The following is an 18,838-nucleotide window of genomic DNA, read 5'->3' on the forward strand; positions in this document are numbered from 1 at the left end:
TTATTTTTTAAGATGTTCATAAACGTTCATAACACTTAATAAGATCATAAAGATCCTAATGCCTAAAGCACAGTCTTCATAATATACTTGATTTTGTATCAAAAAATATTTATACAAGTATTGTTTTATTATCATGTTAGGCCTCAACTTATTACCTAATTGACACTATTCAAATAATGTTGATTTTGTATATTATCTTATCATAATGAGAATTGTTATCATTCTAGGTCAAATTTTATAATTTTATAAATATATACACTACTTTACTAATTATAAGTAGTTATATTTTTTTACGTAATTTATCTTAAATATTTGATTTAAAGTTTAATAATTACTTTACTTATATGGTGAATAACGATAAACATATTGGGGGTAAATAAATGTAAAATTTCTTCTTCTTTTTTCATTTTTTTACGGGTGAGATAAATAATAAAAACATGATTATAAGGGAGTATATATTCAAAAAAAATCTTTATTTATTTACTATGCATATATATCTTACATACTCAATTATTTGAACTTAATTTTAAAAAAACAATATTATCTTTTGTCACTTAAACAACTCAGTAAAACCGGTTTTACATTATTCTTAATTACAATCATAAAATAAAACAAAATAAAAACCTTAGGCTAAACATATCTTGTAGGCTTGTAATGACTTCTTTGCTTCAAATCAAACCTCGAAGATATTTCATCTCTCTGAACAAAATAAAAAGCTTAGCAAATTTTAATTCGTCTCCCTGAACAAAATACAAAGCTTATCGTATTTTAACTAGGATATATTTAAGGGTAAAGGAAACAAAATGATCCCCAATTATACGTCGTTTTTTGTTAGTTCTCAAACTATTAAAAGTTATAAAATGACCTCTGACTTCATGGTGTTGCTTTGTTAAGTTCTCCGACTATTAAAAGTTATAAAATGATCACTATACTGTTCATGTGTTCAAAACCATTTATTTTCTGTTAAAAAATTAGTTGTTATTTGAGCTGGACACTAACATATTGATTGAGAATGATAAAATATAATCTCAGAACCGTTTTAGCTGTATTTTGTGGATCGACTCTTTGTTTACATTATGTTGTCGAGCCAGTGCTTGAGAGTAGTGTCGACGCATTAAAAATCATTAAAATATGCTTTTGTCATACCCTCAAGATAAGCTCATATGACCATCAATTTTTAATGGAAAATTATGAGTTTAGAATATATGAATAGTCGAGTGATCATTTTATAACATTTAATAGTCGGGGGACTCAAAAAACATTGTCATATAGTCGAATAATCATTTTATAACTCTCAATAATCAAAAGACTCAACAAAATAACCCCTAGAGTAAGAGAAACATTTGTGTACTTCACCCTATATTTAAAGAATACGAAGTTAAAGGAAGATAAAGGTACGTACAATAAGTAAACTCAATGTTGAGATTGGAAGGGGGGCTTAAGGCTTCAAGCAAAGCACCACTCACAAGAGGAGAAAGGTATGATCTTATATGATACTGATGGACAGATGGAGATACCTTAAATGAATCAAATTTCTTATTTTTCCGTTAAACATTTTAAATCAGTATCCAGGAATCTCCAACAATCTTAGACATTTTGCTTTAGTAATTGAGTTTTTAAAGTCTTCATCATATATCACAAAACGACCACTCTCATGTACCACTATGTCCACTAATAAGCTCCTCCATTTTTTGGTGAAGGGCATTTTAGACTTGAGAGAACCATTTGATACACGAGGGATTGAAAGATGACGGACAACCTCTAAAGTTATATTAGAACCATCCCCTTGTATGAAACTTCATTCTTAACCAAAAAATTTTGAAGTCATACACTGTCATGTAGTTTACAAAACCTTATGCTAACGTAATCATCTCGTTCAAAATCTTGAAACAATGAGCGAGATGCAAAGTAGTTGAAGTACTCCTCACCCTCTAGTTCCATGTCTACATTCTCATCATGATCATAGTTTAAGTAACCATGAGCCATCCAATGTGTGATTGACTTGAATTTTTCCATCGCATGGTGTTTGGGGAAGATCACACAATGCAAAAAATATGGTCTTATTACCGGAGACAAATCATAATAATTAAGCAACAAAGGTGTAAATATATATTCTTGAGCGTGCTTTAATCTCCATAACTCACTATTCAGCACATTTAGCCACTCCTCTTTAGTACTTTTCTCTCTTAATAAACCTCCTAAAGTCTTCGCGGCAAGTGGCAAACCTTTGCACTTCTTTGCTAAATCCTTCCCAACGTCCTCCAAGGTTTCACACAGTTTCTTATCCTTTCCACTAAGCGCAATTTTTCCTAGTATCAACCAACTAAAGTGATCGGATAGTTATTCTAAATGGAACACTCGAAACAAATCCATCCCGACCGCGACTGATTCACTAGAATCCGACTTCCGAACACACCCTTTCGGAAAATAGCTTCAAAAGGTTCCCAATCTTCATCTCTCTCCGTCCACACATCATCCAAAACGAAAGAACTTTTTGTTTGTGATATTTTCAGACTTTTGGCTAAAAATTCCTTTTAATGATGCAGGGATCGGTGAGTTTTGGCGAGTTACTGCGTCACGGATTGTTCTAGCTATTTTGTGTTGATCAAAATAGTCGGAAACACACACCCAAATCATTTTGGAGAAGTGTTGTGAAACTTGACAATCATCATAGATAATTGAGCAAGAGCTGTTTTGCCTATCCCTCCCAACCCCACAACGGATATGGTTTGCCTGCTATCCTCACTCAACAATGTACTCACTATCTCTTTCTTCTCTTCATCTCGACCGTGTAACTTCGACACATCGACAAAAGATGTGCGTTCGACTCGACTGGGCTGTTTGATTTCTCTTTTCACAAATTGATACATGTCTTCTCCTTGGCGATCTCATCTAGACCATCATTGTTTCTTTCTATTTGGACAACAATTTTATGATGTCAACAAACGCGACGAAATAAATCACAGAAGATCAAAGAAAGTTCCATGTGAAAAAATCCATCTTCAACTGATATGTGTTTCAAGGATGCAAAGTTGCATTCGTCCAACACGTTTTCCAACTCATACGATACTCCTTTGAGTTTAGTTAGCCAACGTTTGACACCTGCATCTGTCACTTGCTTTTCTTCGCAATCTCCATTCTCGTAGTGTACTTGTTTGTAATTGATTCAGAATTGCAGAAACAAGTGCTTCAGCCATTTTCTTCAGCAATTCGGATGGTTACCGGAGGAATTTTAAGCGTGAAGAAAGCTTGGAATCAGAAAACTAGGAAAGGAATAGCCTTAACGTAGCAACCGAGAAATAGGAACTTTAAAAAGTAGCGCTTTCGTATTATTAGTGAAAAGGACTGCATTCGATTATGTTGCATGTGCTAAACAGAGAAATAATGTTTCTTGTATTTGTTCTGCATGCAACATTCAAGTTTATAAGGACGGTATTTTTTCCTGTCGCCACATTAAACTCATTTTTCGTAGTTGACTGATATGATTCTAGAAATTGGGATTGTAGAATCTATCATAATAAGTGAACATCGAGAATGAAATTTATTAGTGTTCGTGTTCTGGGCAGGTTCTGATTTTGTCATCCATGTTTAGTGTTCCATTGAGAGAAAGTAGATGTATCATGTGGTTAAGCTAAAAAACCCATATATATTTGAACGATATAATCATTTCTATGAACCTAAAAGTTACATCATTTGTATTATTGAAGAAATCGATAATTAGAATAATATAATAGCTAAAGAGATAGAGCATGTTATTTATGAGTACAACTTAATATTCTCTTAAGAGATTAAGGAATATTATAATAGCTAAAGAGAATGTTCTGGGAAGAGTAATCCTAGGAGTAGGATATCATCTCATGTTTCAGATTTGAACTGCAAAATCGGTTTTCTTCCCATTTGAATCGTTAGACGGTTATCGTGAATAGTTAAGTTACTATATGCTCCCCTCTTTATGTGCACCCTCACCTTAGTCTTCATCACTACCACAAGTTCCAAATACAAGTGCTTTCTCTCCAACTTTCTCACCATCCAAACATGTCAATGATTCCCCATTTCCACGGCGGACGACGCAGCAGCAGCGTTTTCGACCCTTTTTCTTTGAGCATATGGGACTCTTTCAAGGACTTGGATTTCCCTCAAATATCCCGAGAGAATGCTGTATTCGTCAACACACGTGTGGACTGGAAGGAGACCAACGAAGCGCACGTGTTCAAGGCGGATCTTCCAGGGATGAAGAAAGAGGAGGTGAAAGTGGAGATCGAAGACGATAGGGTGCTCCAAATCAGCGGGAGAGAAACGTCGAGAAATAAGACAAGAACGACACGTGGCATCGCATCAAGAGGAGCAGTGGCAAGTTCTCCAAGAGGTTCCGGCTGCCGGAGAACCTGAAGATGGATGAAGTTAAAGCTTCCATGGAAAATGGGGTTCTCACCGTGACTGTGCCCAAAGTCCAGACCAAACGAGCCGAGACAAGATCAATTTCAATTTCTGGTTAAACCAATGATGGCCTGTTCCCCTTATTGCTACATATTATTTTGCGTTATGTTGTCCCATCGGTGGACCTGTTTTTCTTTTGGTTCTGAAAGTTGCTTGAACGTGTTCCTTCTCCGGCAAAATTCCCATTGAACAACAATAAATGGATGGACTTCATTTATATTTCTGGTTTTATATGATTTTTAGCCATCTCATCTAAAATGGTAAGCATCTCCCAAATAACATGATTTTACAACAAAGACTGAATCTACAATATTTTAATTTTTAAGAATAAATACATTTATAACATTTTTATAAATTTAATATATATATATATATAGGAGAACAACCGTGATTGTCCTCACAGTCCATCATTCAGCATGGGATGACTCATTTTCATGGCAATGTTGAACCAAATCATGCTTCTTTTTGTTCATAACCTAACCGTGCTTCTTTTTGAAGTTTTGTTTTTTAATCTTTAATTCATAACTTTGTCATATGATGTTCTATTGAGTCATTGTTTTTCCCCCCTAAATTCATATTTTTGGAAGGAAATTTTTACTAATAGACAAATAGTTATTAAAATGAATTTTTTTATCCCATAACTTTTTATATTTATAATTATAGTCCTTAACCTTTTGAAAGACTAATGATTGGTCTCTAATAATTGTTTAGAGTTAATAATGGATTACTAGTAGCTTTTATGTTTAAGAATATCATGTTTGATATAATTCCAATGTATAGTTTATTGGCACAAGTTCATATTTTTGGTTAATTCAGATTAAGTCCCAAGTTTTTGAAAGTTTCAATTTCATCCATAAGAAAGATAGCGTTATGAAACGATTGAATCTGATAGTAATGATCAAAATATAGTTATGTATTGAGTGTGTAACAGTGTTTAAGTGAACAATTCTCATAGTTTCAATATTTACCAAGAGAGAGGTATCGATACCATTTTGAAGCTGAGATTTCAGAATGTAAAAATGGTATCGGTACCAAAGGGAGGTATCGATACCAACCAAGGGAAGTATCGATACTGTTGAAGTAGTACCGATACTACTAAGTATGAAATGAGAGATTTTGTGTTTCTTGCTTATAAAGTTTTTATGATTAAGGATAAGTGATTCGATATTTATTTTGATTGTTTTGTGTAGACTGTGATCAAAATCAACGTTCTGACAACTCAATATTTCATGTTTCGAACCTAAGAGTAAAGAACCTTAGTAAGCGAAGGTGAGTGCAATTAAATTGTTTTATATTGGATTTGAGGACGGCTTGCGATAAGCCAACTTTAAAGTTTTCGATCGAAAACTATTTTCAATTCTTTTATGAAATATTTTAGGATGTTCATTCAATTATATGTTAAAGTAAGTTTTATGGTTAAATGTTTTGAATATGAAAATGTGACATGTGAATGCGAAATGCCTACGTGTAAATGATATATGAGAATGCTATATATATATATATATATATGCAAATAAGATACACTTTAAATGGTGAAACTTAAAATAATTATAAGTTAAAGCCCAAAGTGTATATGTTAGAATTAGGATTATAGTTGGCATGTCAAGAGCTGAGGGTTCTATACGGTCCTTTGGGATATTCTATATGATCCTTCGAGATACTTTTAAGTGGTCTTTAGGGATAAATTCTATGCGGTTGTGGTGAAAGAAATTGTACACAACCTCAGTGTACTCAGATATCCTAAATTCTCAATGTTATACATTGGGCTAAGTGAATAAAGTTATAAGTTGAATAACGAAAGGAGTTACTGAATTTTTATAAACCAAATTTCATTCAATTAGGAAAAGTTTTATATATTAATTTGAAAATATGTTTTAAATGTTCTTTGCTACTTATTGCCTCACTAAGTCAAAGAATTAACGTGTGGATTGTTTTCCCACGTAGGTTCAAAGAGATCCGAGGAGTGAAGTATAGGAGAGGACAACATAAGCAGTGAAGATTAGATGGAATCATTTGAGATAGTAGGTTATTACATTTTGTTCATTTTGTTGGCATGTATACATGCTTTAAATGAAAATGTTATGATCAGGTTTGTTGTAAATGTAAATTTTATGGTGTTGATGTAAATGAGGAATTACACTTTTACAGTTAAATTTCAAAGTTGTACCCTTTATCCTTTATAGAGATATTCTACTATTAAAAGAAAAGTTTATGGTCAATTAATTGTTTAAAAGTCAAAGATTTGAAAAGTCAATGTAGCACCTTGAATTCGTATTCGGGTTGAATACGGGTTGGGGTGTTATATTTATTGGTATCAGAGCTATGGTTTAATTGATTTTAAGTTCGAAATGAAGTAGTTTTGTTTTAAAACAGTGTACATGCCAATTAAAAGAAGAATTTTCTGATCTAATAAGGTCATTATTATGTTGTCCTCATTGATAGAATAATAATTTCCTCTTGATAGATGTCGAATTTTGAGGGCTCCCAAAGTGAAGTGTGAGAAGGTCATAAGGGAAGTAGTAATTCGCCTGCCCCAATTAGGCTAGGTTAAGAACAAGCGTCTCAAGGGGTCCCTATGCAAGATCAGGGAGTGTTTTTCAGAACGTTGGGCGTTATTCTGACGTGTTTCCAACCTTCTGCTTCTTCAACCCCTAAGATAAATGTTGCCAATGAATTGAAAGAATTAGGAGCATCAGAATTTAAAGGTGAAGCTGATGAAGGTCTTGTGGTGGCAGACCTTTGGCTGAATGATATAAAACACATGTTGGAGGGTCTCCACTGTTCTGAAGTGGAGAAGTTAGATGGAGTTGATCGTTATTAATAGGACAAGCTCAGATATGGTGGACAAATGTGTGACATGTTCATTTTTCCTGGTGGAGTTCAAGAATAAATATATTGGGGATCAATTTATTCGTCAGATGAAACAAAAGTTCATGAGCTTGAAACAAGGGAATCGTACAGTGTATAAGTACGAGTGTGAATTTAATAAGCTAAGTTGATTTGCCTCTGAGTTGGTTCCCACAGAAAAATATTCTTGTGACTAGTTTGTGGAAGGGTTACGCCCTAGATTAAAATAATTAATGTTATCTTTGAATCTTTCCACGTTTCAGGAAGTGGTGAATAGAGCTAAAGCTTTGGAGCGAGCTCAGAATGAAAGATTTGGGGAGTAAAGACCCAATGGAATAAGAGAACCGGTGCCTCGTCTAGTGCGTCACAATCAACGAAGAGCTGAGGTTTAGGTTTTAAACCCTAAGCAAGATCTGAATCATTTGCATCCTCGGGTAAAGAATCTAATCTGAGAAGAGCTAGACAGAATCAATCGTTGGAATCCGGAGTAGGAAGAGAAAATCAATGTCAGCATTATGGTAAAGAACATAGTGTCATTTGTAGAGTGGCTTCTGGAGCATGTTTCCGGTGTGGAGATACATGATATTTTATCTGGGATTGCCCATAATGACTAGAGAATCTGCATCATCTGAAAGATCTGCTACTGTATGTTAGAGAGGTAGAGGACGAGGCAGAGGGAGAAATCAGTCTGAATCAACCAGTCAACCTGAAATTTGTTTAACTGATAGGGTATATAACCTCAAGACTAATGAAGATTATGATGATCCGTAGATCATTGCAGGTACTTTTCAGTTATATGATAAACTTGTTTTGTTTTTGATTGACCCAGGATCAACCTATTCTTATATCTGTAGTAATTTGGTAAAAGAACTGAAACTTCCATTAGAAACTATAAGCAATGATGTGATAGTATCTAACCCATTGGACTATAGTGCTCCGGTAAATCAGTTGTGTCTAGGGTGTCCCATAAAGATTTAGGGAATTGAATTCCCTACTAATCTGATGGAATTACCCTTTGATGAGTTTGAGATCATTTTGGGGATGGATTGGTTATATGGATATTATGCCAATGTCGATTGTCGTTTGAAGCAAGTAATATTTTACAAGTCCTGAGGGATCTGAAGTGATGGTATTTAGTGAAAGATTCAATCCTTTAGTAAATGTAATCTCTGTAATGCCAGCCAAGAAGTTGTTACTACAAGGATGTCCAACTTTTATTGCAAATTTAATGGATGCTCGAGTTAAGGATAGAAAATTGGAAGATATTCCCATTGTTCGAGAATTTCCAGAGGAATTACCATGGTTACCTCCAGATAGGGAGGTAGAATTTCACATTGAAGTTATGCCGGGAACAACCCCTATTTCCATGACCCCCTCTAGGATGGCTCTGAATGAGCTAAAGGAGTTAAAAGTTCAGTTACAAGAGCTTTTGAACAAAGGATTTATCAGACCAGTGTGTCATAGTGGGGTGCATCGGTATTATTCGTAAAGAAGAAGGGTGGGTCCATGCGCCTCTGTATTGATTATCGACAGCTCAACAAGGTGACCATTAAAATTAAGTATTCTCTCCCTATAATCAATGATTTATTTGATCAAATTAAGGGAGTTACAATGTTTTCTAAAATCAATTTACGCTTAGGCTATCACCAATTGAAGATACAAGAGAATGATATTCCAAAACGGCATTTAGGACTCGATATGGCCATTATGAATTTGTAGTAATGCCATTTGGATTGACCAATGCACCTGCAGCGTTTATGGATCTGATGAATCAAGTTTTTCAACCCTATCTTGATCAGTTCGTGGTAGTTTTTATTGACGATATTTTAGTGTACTCAAAGTCTGCGGAAGATCACAAGGCTCATTTTCGCGTGATTCTTCAGAAGTTACGTGACAAGAAGTTGTATGCTAAGTTTTCTAAGTGTGAGTTTTGGCTATCTGAAGTGGCTTTTATAGGTCATGTGATTTATGCAGATGGGATTCGAGTAGATCCCTTAAAGATAAAAGCTATCTCAGATTGGGAAGTCCCAATAAATGTTTCAGAAGTGCGAAGTTTCTTTCTTGGGTTTGGCAGGATATTATTGAAAATTTGTAAAAGACTTTTCGATGATTTCCTCCCCTTTGACCAAACTGTTAAGGAAAGATGTGATTTTCATATGGACGGATCAGCGTCAAAATAGTTTTGAAACTTTAAAGAAGATTCTTACAGAGGCTCTGGTGCTAGTACAACTAGAATCGGGCAAAGAATTTACCAGTTTTAGTGATGCTTCTCTAAATGGATTGGGATGTGTTCTAATGCAAGATGGAAAGATGATTGCTTACGTTTCTAGACAACTTAAGTCTCATGAGAATAATTATCCTACTCATGACTTAGAGTTAGTAGCAGTAGTTTTTGCATTGAAGATTTGGCGCCACTATTTATATGGTGAGCGATGTTTCATCTTTACTGATCATCAAAGTCTGAAGTATTTATTGACTCAAAAGGAGCTTAACTTAAGGCAAAGAAGGTGGATAGAGCTACTTAAGGATTATGATGCAATCATAGACTATTATTCTAGGAAAGCTAATGTGGTAGCGGATGCTCTGAGTCGAAAGAATTTTACCGCTTTACGTGCCTTAAATGCTCGATTTGTGGTGAAAAATAATGGTTCTCTTCTGGTTGAATTGAAGTTAAGCCTGTTATTTTTGGAATGGACACAAGATGTGCAAAAGAATGATGATAAGTGCTTACTTTGGCTCAAGCAAATTCAGACGGGTGAAAGCAAAAACTTTGAGGTCAGGATAAATGGATGTTTATATTTCAGAGATCGAGTTTGTATTCCCAATGATGAGGATTTACGACGAGATATACTTTCTGAAGCACATTGTAGTCCATTAACTATGCATCCATGGAAAACAAGATGTATCAAGATTTGAAAGAATGCTTTTGATGGCCAGGCATGAAAAGATATATGACGAATTTTGTGTCAAAATGTCTTACTTGTCAACAAGTGAAAGCTGAGCATCAGGTGCCTTCGGGACTTTTGCAACCGATTTTTATTCCTCAATGAAATTTGGAAAAAGTTACTATGGATTTTGTAACTGGATTACCTTTGACACCTGGCAAGAAGGATTCAATTTGGGTTATTGTAGACAGATTGACTAAGACCTCTCATTTCCTTCTGGTCAGAGTAGATTATTCGATGGATAAGTATGTGACTTTATACCTCAATGAGATAGTTCGATTACATGGAGTGCCATTCTCAGTAGTATCCGATAAAGATCCAAGATTTATTTCCAGATTCTAAAAATCTTTGCAAAGAACTTTGGGTACTTGACTGAATTTTAGTACTGGTTTTCATCCTCAAACTGATGGTCAATCTGAATGGATGATTCAAGTGTTGGAGGATATGTTAAGAGCATGTGTAATTGTTTTTCATGGATCATGGGAAAAGTATTTACCACTTGCAGAGTTTGCATACAATAATAGTTATCAATCAAGTATTAAGATGGCACCGTATGAAGCATTATATGGTAGGAAGTGTAGAACACCTCTTAATTAATATGAATTGAAGGACAAAGAGGTTCATGGTCCTTATTTGTTAAAAGAATTGAAAGAAAAGGTTCAGGTGATCCAATATAACCTTAAAGTGGCATCCGACAGGCAAAAGTCATATACAGATTTAAAGAGAAAGGAAATCAAATTTAAAGAAGGCGACAAAGTTTTCCTCAAAGTATCAGAAGAAAGTACTTCGTTTTGGGTGTAAAGGAAAGCTCAGTCCTAGATTTATAGGACTGTATGAAGTTTTAAAGAGAGTTGGACATAAAATATATCAATTGGCTTTACCTCCAGAACTAGAGAGGATTCATAATATCTTTCATGTATATATGCTCGGGAGATATAGATCAGATTCTTCGCATATCTTAGCATCTGATAAAATAGAAGTCCAAGATGATTTTGCATATGAGGAAGAACCTATTTAAATTTTGCCTCAGGAAGTCAAACAACTAATGAGTAAGAGGATTCCATTGGTTAAAGTGTTATGGAGAAATCATAAAGTAGAAGAGGCAACATGGAACGTGAAGAGGACATGAAACGACAATTTCCTCATCTCTTTGTTCAATGAAAAATTTAAGGGAGAATTTTATTTAGGGGGAGAGAATTGTAATATCCCAAACATCGGGTCAATGATTGAAATGTAAGGATTTAAAATTTAGTAGTGTAATTGGAATAAGTGATAAGTTCAAGGACTATTGGTTGAATATTTTGTTTATAAGTTAATTGCAAAGAAGGAAGAGAAGAGGGGAAATATAGTCTTTTTTAGCATATGTATTTTTATCCATATTATATCAAGGTATTAAGCGGATAAGGAAGGGGAAAATTCTAGATAGTTATTTCCTTCTTCTTCTTCTCTTGGTTCGTGTATTCTTTGGAGTTAAGGTGAGTTTCTTTTAAGTTGTTGATTCCCTTAAATTATGGGTTTATATTGAAGCTATAAAAGGAATATAAGATTAAGGAAGCTTTCTAATGAAGAAAAACTAAGTTAATAAGGATTTACTAGGAAATGAATAAAATGAGTTTTGAGGTGAAAATGTGTAATCTGGTTGTTTAATGAATTCTAAAGGTAGAATTAACTTGTAAAATTCCTAACTAAGATATTTAAAGTGTTAGAACTAAATAATAACATGTTTGTTGAAATGATATGATTTTTAGTTTCAAGGATATTGCGATAGATTTGGATGTTATAAGAAGATTAGTGATGATAAGTGATTAGTATGAGTATCAGAGAGTTTGAGGAGATGATTAGAGTTAAATTTAAAAGATTTAGATGGTTTTTGGGTCAAATTCGAAGTGGAAGAATTGGAAATCTGGGCATGAGTATCGATCCTACAAGAACATTACCGATACTTCAAGGCTTAAATAATTGAAAATTAAGGACCAGTATCAGTACTGATTGCTCGAGTACCGATACTGTAAGGGAAAGTATCGATATCAAGAGAGAGGTATCGATACCATTTTGAAGCTGAGATTTCAGAATGAAAAATGGTATCGGTACCAAAGGGAGGTATCAATACCAACCAAGGGAAGTATCGGTACTGTTGAAGTAGTATCGATATTACTATGTATGAAACGAGAGATTTTGTGTTTCTTGCTGATAAAGTTTTTATGATTTAGGATAAGTGATTCGATATTTATTTTGATTGTTTTGTGTAGACTGTGATCAAAATCAACGTTCGAAAACTCGATATTTCAATATTCGAACCTAAGAGTAAAGAACCTTAGTGAGGCAAAGGTGAGTGCAATCAAATTGTTTATCTTGGATTTGAGGACTGCTTGCGATAAGCTAACTTCAAAGTTTTCGATCGAAAACTATTTTCAATTCTTTTATGCAATATTTTATGATATTCATTCAATTATATGTTAAAGTAAGTTTTATGGTTAATTGTTTTGAATATAAAAATGTGACATGTGAATGTGAAATGCCTATGTGTAAATGATATACGAGAATGTTATATATATATCTCTCTAAATAAGGTACACTTTAAATGGTGAAACTTAAAATAATTATAATGTAAAGCCTAAAGTGTATATGTGAGAATTAGGGGTATAGTTGGCATGCAAAGAGTTGAGGGTTCTAAGCAGTCCTTCGGGATAATCTATGTGATCATTCGGGATACTTCTACGTGGTCCTTTGGGACAAATTCTACGTTGCACTTCGATGCAAATTATATGAGCTGTGGTGACAACAATTATGCACAACCTTAATGTACTCAGATATCCTAAATTCTTAGTGTTATACATTGGGCTTAGTGAATAAAGTTATAAGCTGAATAAAGAAATGAGTTATTGAATTTTTATAAACCAAATTTCATTCAATTAGGAAAAGTTTTATATATTAACTGGAAAAGATGTTTTAAATGTTTTATGCTACTTATTGCCTCACTAAGTCAAAGACTTAGCGTGTGGATTATTTTCTCACTTAGGTTCAAAGAGATCCGAGGTGTGAAGTATAGGAGATGACAACATAAGTAGTGAACATCAGATCAAAATCATTTAAGATAGTAGGTTATTACGTTTTGTTCATTTTGTTGGCATGTATACCTGCTTTAAATGAAAATGCTCTGTTTAGGTTTTTTTGTAAATGTAAATTTTATGGTGTTTATGTAAATGAGGAATTATACTTTTGCAGTTGAATTTCAAAGTTGGACCCTTTATCCTTTATAAAAATATTCTACTATTTAAAAGAAAATTTTATGGTCATTTAATTGTTTAAAAGTCAAAGATTTGAAAAATCAATGTAGCACATTGAATTCGTATTCGGGTTAAATACAGGTTGGGGTGTTACAATAGGGGTTGGCCATCATTGAGCGGTGGTCGGTGTACGAGAGAGTCCATCGATCAGCCATGATGAACCGGTTGTTCGTGGCTGAAAGTGAGCGTGTGGAGTCTTCGATGGAGCCTTGGTCGAAAACAGTGAGAGAGAGAAGAGTTTGGTCATTTCGACCTTCGTTTAGCCTCCCTCGGAGAATGGGGTGGTCACCAAAGGTGGTGGCCAGCGAGGGGCTCGTGTTTTAGCCCTCTCGGTCCTCGAAAAGGGAGGATAAAGAGAAGAGAAAGAGTGAGAGAGGAAGCTGATGGGAGGTCTTTTCGGCCATTCAAGGGTCGGTCGGTCCTCCTCCATCGTGGTTGAGGTCGTCGGTGGGTGTAGGTCAGTCACCGGCTCAGTGGCCTGTGTCTGGCCGACGAGAGTTCGTTTGAAGCTTTGTTGATTTCCTGGTAGAGTTACAAAAACAAGGGGATTGTTTGTGTTGTATGGAAAAGGGGTAAATCACGTGTCAGGTCCCCTATTTTTAGGAGTTTTTTGTGTTCACTTAATTTAGAGGGTCGAATCGTAGTCCAGATCCTTCTAGTTTCAGAGTGTTTTATGCTTTGGTCACTAGCAGGGTAAAATCATCTTTAAGCTCCCTGTATTTAACTTCTTTTGCATTCCGACATTTACGCTATTATTTGTTTCGAATATGCATAGTGATTTTATTAAATTTCGATTCGGTCATTATTTTTTCTATTTTATTCGTTATAATTTAGCTATTGTTTTATTATTTGTTGCAATTTGGTCACTGGACTTTTCTTTTATAATTTATTGCACTTTTATCATTATGTTTTATTTTAATTTAATTTGGTTACTATTATTATTCTAATTTGTTCAAATTTAGTCACTGTTTTTTATGTGTATTAATTTTAGCCATTGTTGGATTCTGCTTCTTATTTTATTATGATTTGGATGTTATATTTTCAATTTATTCATTTCAATCACTTTTTAATTTTTGATTTAGCCACTAACTTTTACTTTCTTGCATTTTATTCCTCATTAGTTTATATTTATACAATTAGGTCCTTATATTTAGGTTTTTTTATTTTGTGTGGTTATTTTTTTGTTTTTATATATTTTTTGTTTTAATTATTTTAGTTAAGTTCATTAAATGTTTTATTTTATAACATTAAATTTTAGATTTAGTTTTAATTTAGATTAACATTCGAATCAAGCTTAGAAATTAGGATTTCACATTAGTTTTAATTAGGGAACAATTTGAGTCGAGTTTTCGCATAAGATGTCTGATTACTCGAATCGATTGCTCGCCTTTTTAAAATTTATAAATAATTAATATTTTCTAAAAAACTTTAGGTTTAATAATTTAGATAAAACTTAGCTTTTAAATTAGTCATCAACTTTAGAAATTATTAACTTGGGACCTACAATTTTAGATATTTTAGAAATCGTATTTTTAGATCTTGACCTTTTTAGTCCCTGAATTTTGATTAGAATTTTTTTGACATAATTAGTTAAGATTAATATTAGAGCCTTCATCTTAGGATTGATTTCACATTTAGTCTTTTAATTAGGTGAATTCTTAATTTGGTCTTCGCTTTTTCTCGAAGTTCCAATTTAATTATTCGAAAAAAATATTTATTAAAATTAATTTAAGGTAATGATAGAGCCTCCACTTTATGTTGATTTCAATATAGTTCCCTTAATTTAGGGAACACTCTGAGTCGACCCTCGCGTAAATGCTCAAGGGACCACCTCGATTATTCGATTCAATATTCAGTTTAAAAATAAAATATGGTTAAAATTAGAACCTACACTTATAGGTTTGAGTCTTTAGGTCCTTTAATTTTCATAATTTGACACATTAAGTTAGAAAAAAAGCCTTAATTTACTTTTAGTAACTAGGATAAATAAAATTTTGTTAAGTCGCATTTTATTTTTATCTATAAGGCACTGTTTACTTATTAAGGAATTAATAGTATATCTCCCACAATCAATCTCTAGGAGTGACTACTGGTTTTTCCTGAAATAAGTCGAGATCCTTTTCAAAACCGCATCATGATTTTCTAAATATAAGGGAATGTCTGGTTATTAGGCATAATAGTTAATCTCTCGCGTTTATACTAGGGGCGAATGCTATCGGTCTCAATAAATGAATACCCTTTTCAACTTTTGTATCCATATTGATTTTTAAATTAAATAAAGATTGAACACAAAATTTTGATTTTAAATATAGGGTAATCAACTAGGTACCAATTTTTGGGCGTTTGTGGGGGTGTTAATCATTCCCCACGCGTAACCGACTCCCGAATATGATTTCTGGATTTTCACAGACCTTAAAACTTTGTATTTTGATAAAAATAAAATGTTCTATTAAAATCACCCAATTTTTATGGTCTCCCAATTGCACCTTAAATTATTAGTGGCGACTCCTCATTTCGAAACCCTTTTCTAATAGGAAACCCCTGAGTCAGTATCATTATCTTCCCTGCCCGGGCGAAAACGATGTCGAAAGCTTAGCGACTCCACTGGGGACGTTTTGTTTTAAAACAACTTGAGAGTCGATCTACGAGTTGGTTACCCTATATTTAAGATTTCGGGAAATTATGAGTTTGATCTTGTTTTAATTTTATAGTTCATCATGTTATTTCAAAAAAAAAAATTCTCTCTGGTTAATGCTTACACTTACGTGAATATTTAGGATTGTTGCATGTCATAGCTCTTTCCCAGTTTACTAAGTAGGGAGAAACGCCACACCTCAGGAGGAACATTAGGCTTCCTTGTGTGGGTCTAACAAAGTATCTCTGAAAAGCATCCTAAGTTGCCTATCTGGATATCAGATTCGAGGTATGCTTTTAATGGTGTAATCCCCTAAGCCGAATCTGATTCAAAAGTCTGTAATGGACCAGAATCGAGGGTAACCTTAGCAGGTTGTAAAGATAGCCCGGGAAACTTTGCTAGAACCTAACCTCGTATAGAGAATTTAGTAAACCTACCATGCTAGAACCACGTGGATAACCTAAGAGAACTAGAACGCATGTGGTTAGGACTATTAATTTCTTTTATATGATTTATTTTCAATCTCAACTTTGATTCGAATTTAATTATTTCTTCTAAGATTACATTTCTTTGACTAATCATTTCAACTAACTTGATTCTTTTTGTCTTGTTTCTACTAACATTGATTTCCTTTTGTCTAGTTTTGTTGCATTTTTTGCATGAACATGACATGTCATTCAAAGGTATTGATCCTTAAATAACTGATCGTTTAGATGGTTCTTGAAAAATAATGCCACAACAATTATTTTTGGGATCAATCCATTGCTATATTTGCATCTCGCATTTTGCACACCCATTTTGCATTTTCATGTGCATCTTTGCATTAGCGTATATACATTGTATATTACATGATGTACATTGCATCTCAACATGCATTAATCGCGGATCCTGAGAGTAGCTCACGGAGAATCTCGTGATAAAAGTTTTGAGGTAAGAAGAAGTCACCTATTCGTTCCTAAGAAATAATTGAGAGCTATGGACATGATGGAGTGGTGCGCATCGAGTTTTTGAGAATTTGAATAATTGGGGCATACTAGGAGCGAATGGAAGAAGAATAAAGAAAATAATTGAAATAATTATATCATGCATTAATTAATTTTTTCATGTAAATAAGATTAATCTTGAATGCTCGTCCCCTTGGGACACCTCTTTTACAAAGACTTTCATGTATGAGATGATGAAAGGCTTTGTTTCATTTATCTTTTCAAATATATGTATATATATCCCTTGTTGTCCCCTTTTGAGCCTATAATATTTTTCTTCTAATTCAACCCTAACCAAGGATTACCCTCCACACTGGGGGGCAAAGATGAATGACATCTACTCGCATGACTAAAGATCATCAATCCAGTTTTCGCTAAAGAAGCGAGTCATAATGAAATAAAGTGAGAAATAACAAGATATCGTGAAGAATTCCAAATATGAAGCGCTCGAAGATCAAATCATGTTGACGACACAGAGAGAAAGAAGAAAAGATATAGAAACAAAAAAAGACATAAAAAAGATAGGGAAGAAAAGAGAAAAAAAGAAAAAGAAGAGAGAAAGAAAAACCAAACAGAAGGGAAAAAAGGAAAAAAGAAGAAAAAAAGAAAAAATAAGAAATAAGAAAATAGACAGATCCAACACTTCAAGAAAAAACGGTTCAAATATCTCGAACCAATTCACCTGAATATCATGAAAACACCAAGGGAAAATAAGAAGAGAATAAAAGACGCACTAGTAGATTCAAATTGAGCAAGACAAGATTGAAGACAGCAGGAAGAATTGATACTTGGTTTAATAACCCTTAAACACTTATTTGGACCTATTTATTCCTTTCTTTTATAACCATGAGCCCTGACCTACATTATGTACCTGAAAAGTCCCTTCTAATCATACATGGATTTCTAAGTGGAGAGACTATCTTCAGATTTCATTCCGCCCCTCAAGGTTAATTTTATTTGCAAATTTTTTTTCAAAAAACTTTAAAAATATGATATGGAAAAATAATAAAACAAGGGTTCATGACTTAAAATTTTAGATGACGTCTTGAAACCTAAGAAGAATTTGAGTTGAAAACCTGAAAAGGCTTCTCAAACACGATGATTGTCAACCACTGTACAGAACACGATCTTATACATCTCTTGATAAAGCATTGCACAATCCAAAGGCGCTTATGAGGGTTGAGAACAAGTGATCATTTCCAGAAGAGAAGCGTGACGGTGGCTTCATCAGATCACTTAACACCTTTATCAGATCACTTAACACTAGAATTACGAAAAAAAAGAGCCAACCTGAAACATATTACCTCCCAAAATTAACCTGAAACACATTACCTTCCCAAGTCAGCCTAAGCCTTTTATCAACATTAATCTTTACACTTTTCAAATGTATATAATTGTTTTAAGGATTAAAAGAAAAATTGACTTATTTCATATTCAATGAACTCTTGTTTTAACATTTGTTTTGGCTATGAGCTGGAAGAAAATGAAAACACTTTTGAATTTTATTCAACATTTTTTTCACATTTCTAAAATAAAAGAAAAGGAAAAAAAACATTTTCAGACAGGACAATTCAAGTGAAAAAGGTCCTTGAAGCTGGTAAGGATCATTCTGCCTCTACCAGAGAAAAAGAACAAACGCTGTTAGAACAATAAAGCATTTCTTAAAAGAATATAATCTGAGAGATCATAAGGACTAGAGGACAG

At 33.7% G+C, this 18,838-nt stretch overlaps 1 pseudogene; it reads left to right on the forward strand.

Moving 5' to 3' along the window:
• Positions 1-4,035: 4,035 nt before the first annotated feature.
• Positions 4,036-4,496, forward strand: LOC120128779 (annotated as a pseudogene).
• Positions 4,497-18,838: the final 14,342 nt, after the last annotated feature.

The sequence above is a fragment of the Hibiscus syriacus genome, unplaced genomic scaffold (genome assembly GCF_006381635.1).
Source record: "Hibiscus syriacus cultivar Baekdansim isolate YM2019G1 unplaced genomic scaffold, ASM638163v2 tig00001644_pilon, whole genome shotgun sequence".
In the NCBI taxonomy this organism is placed as follows: Eukaryota; Viridiplantae; Streptophyta; class Magnoliopsida; order Malvales; family Malvaceae; genus Hibiscus; species Hibiscus syriacus.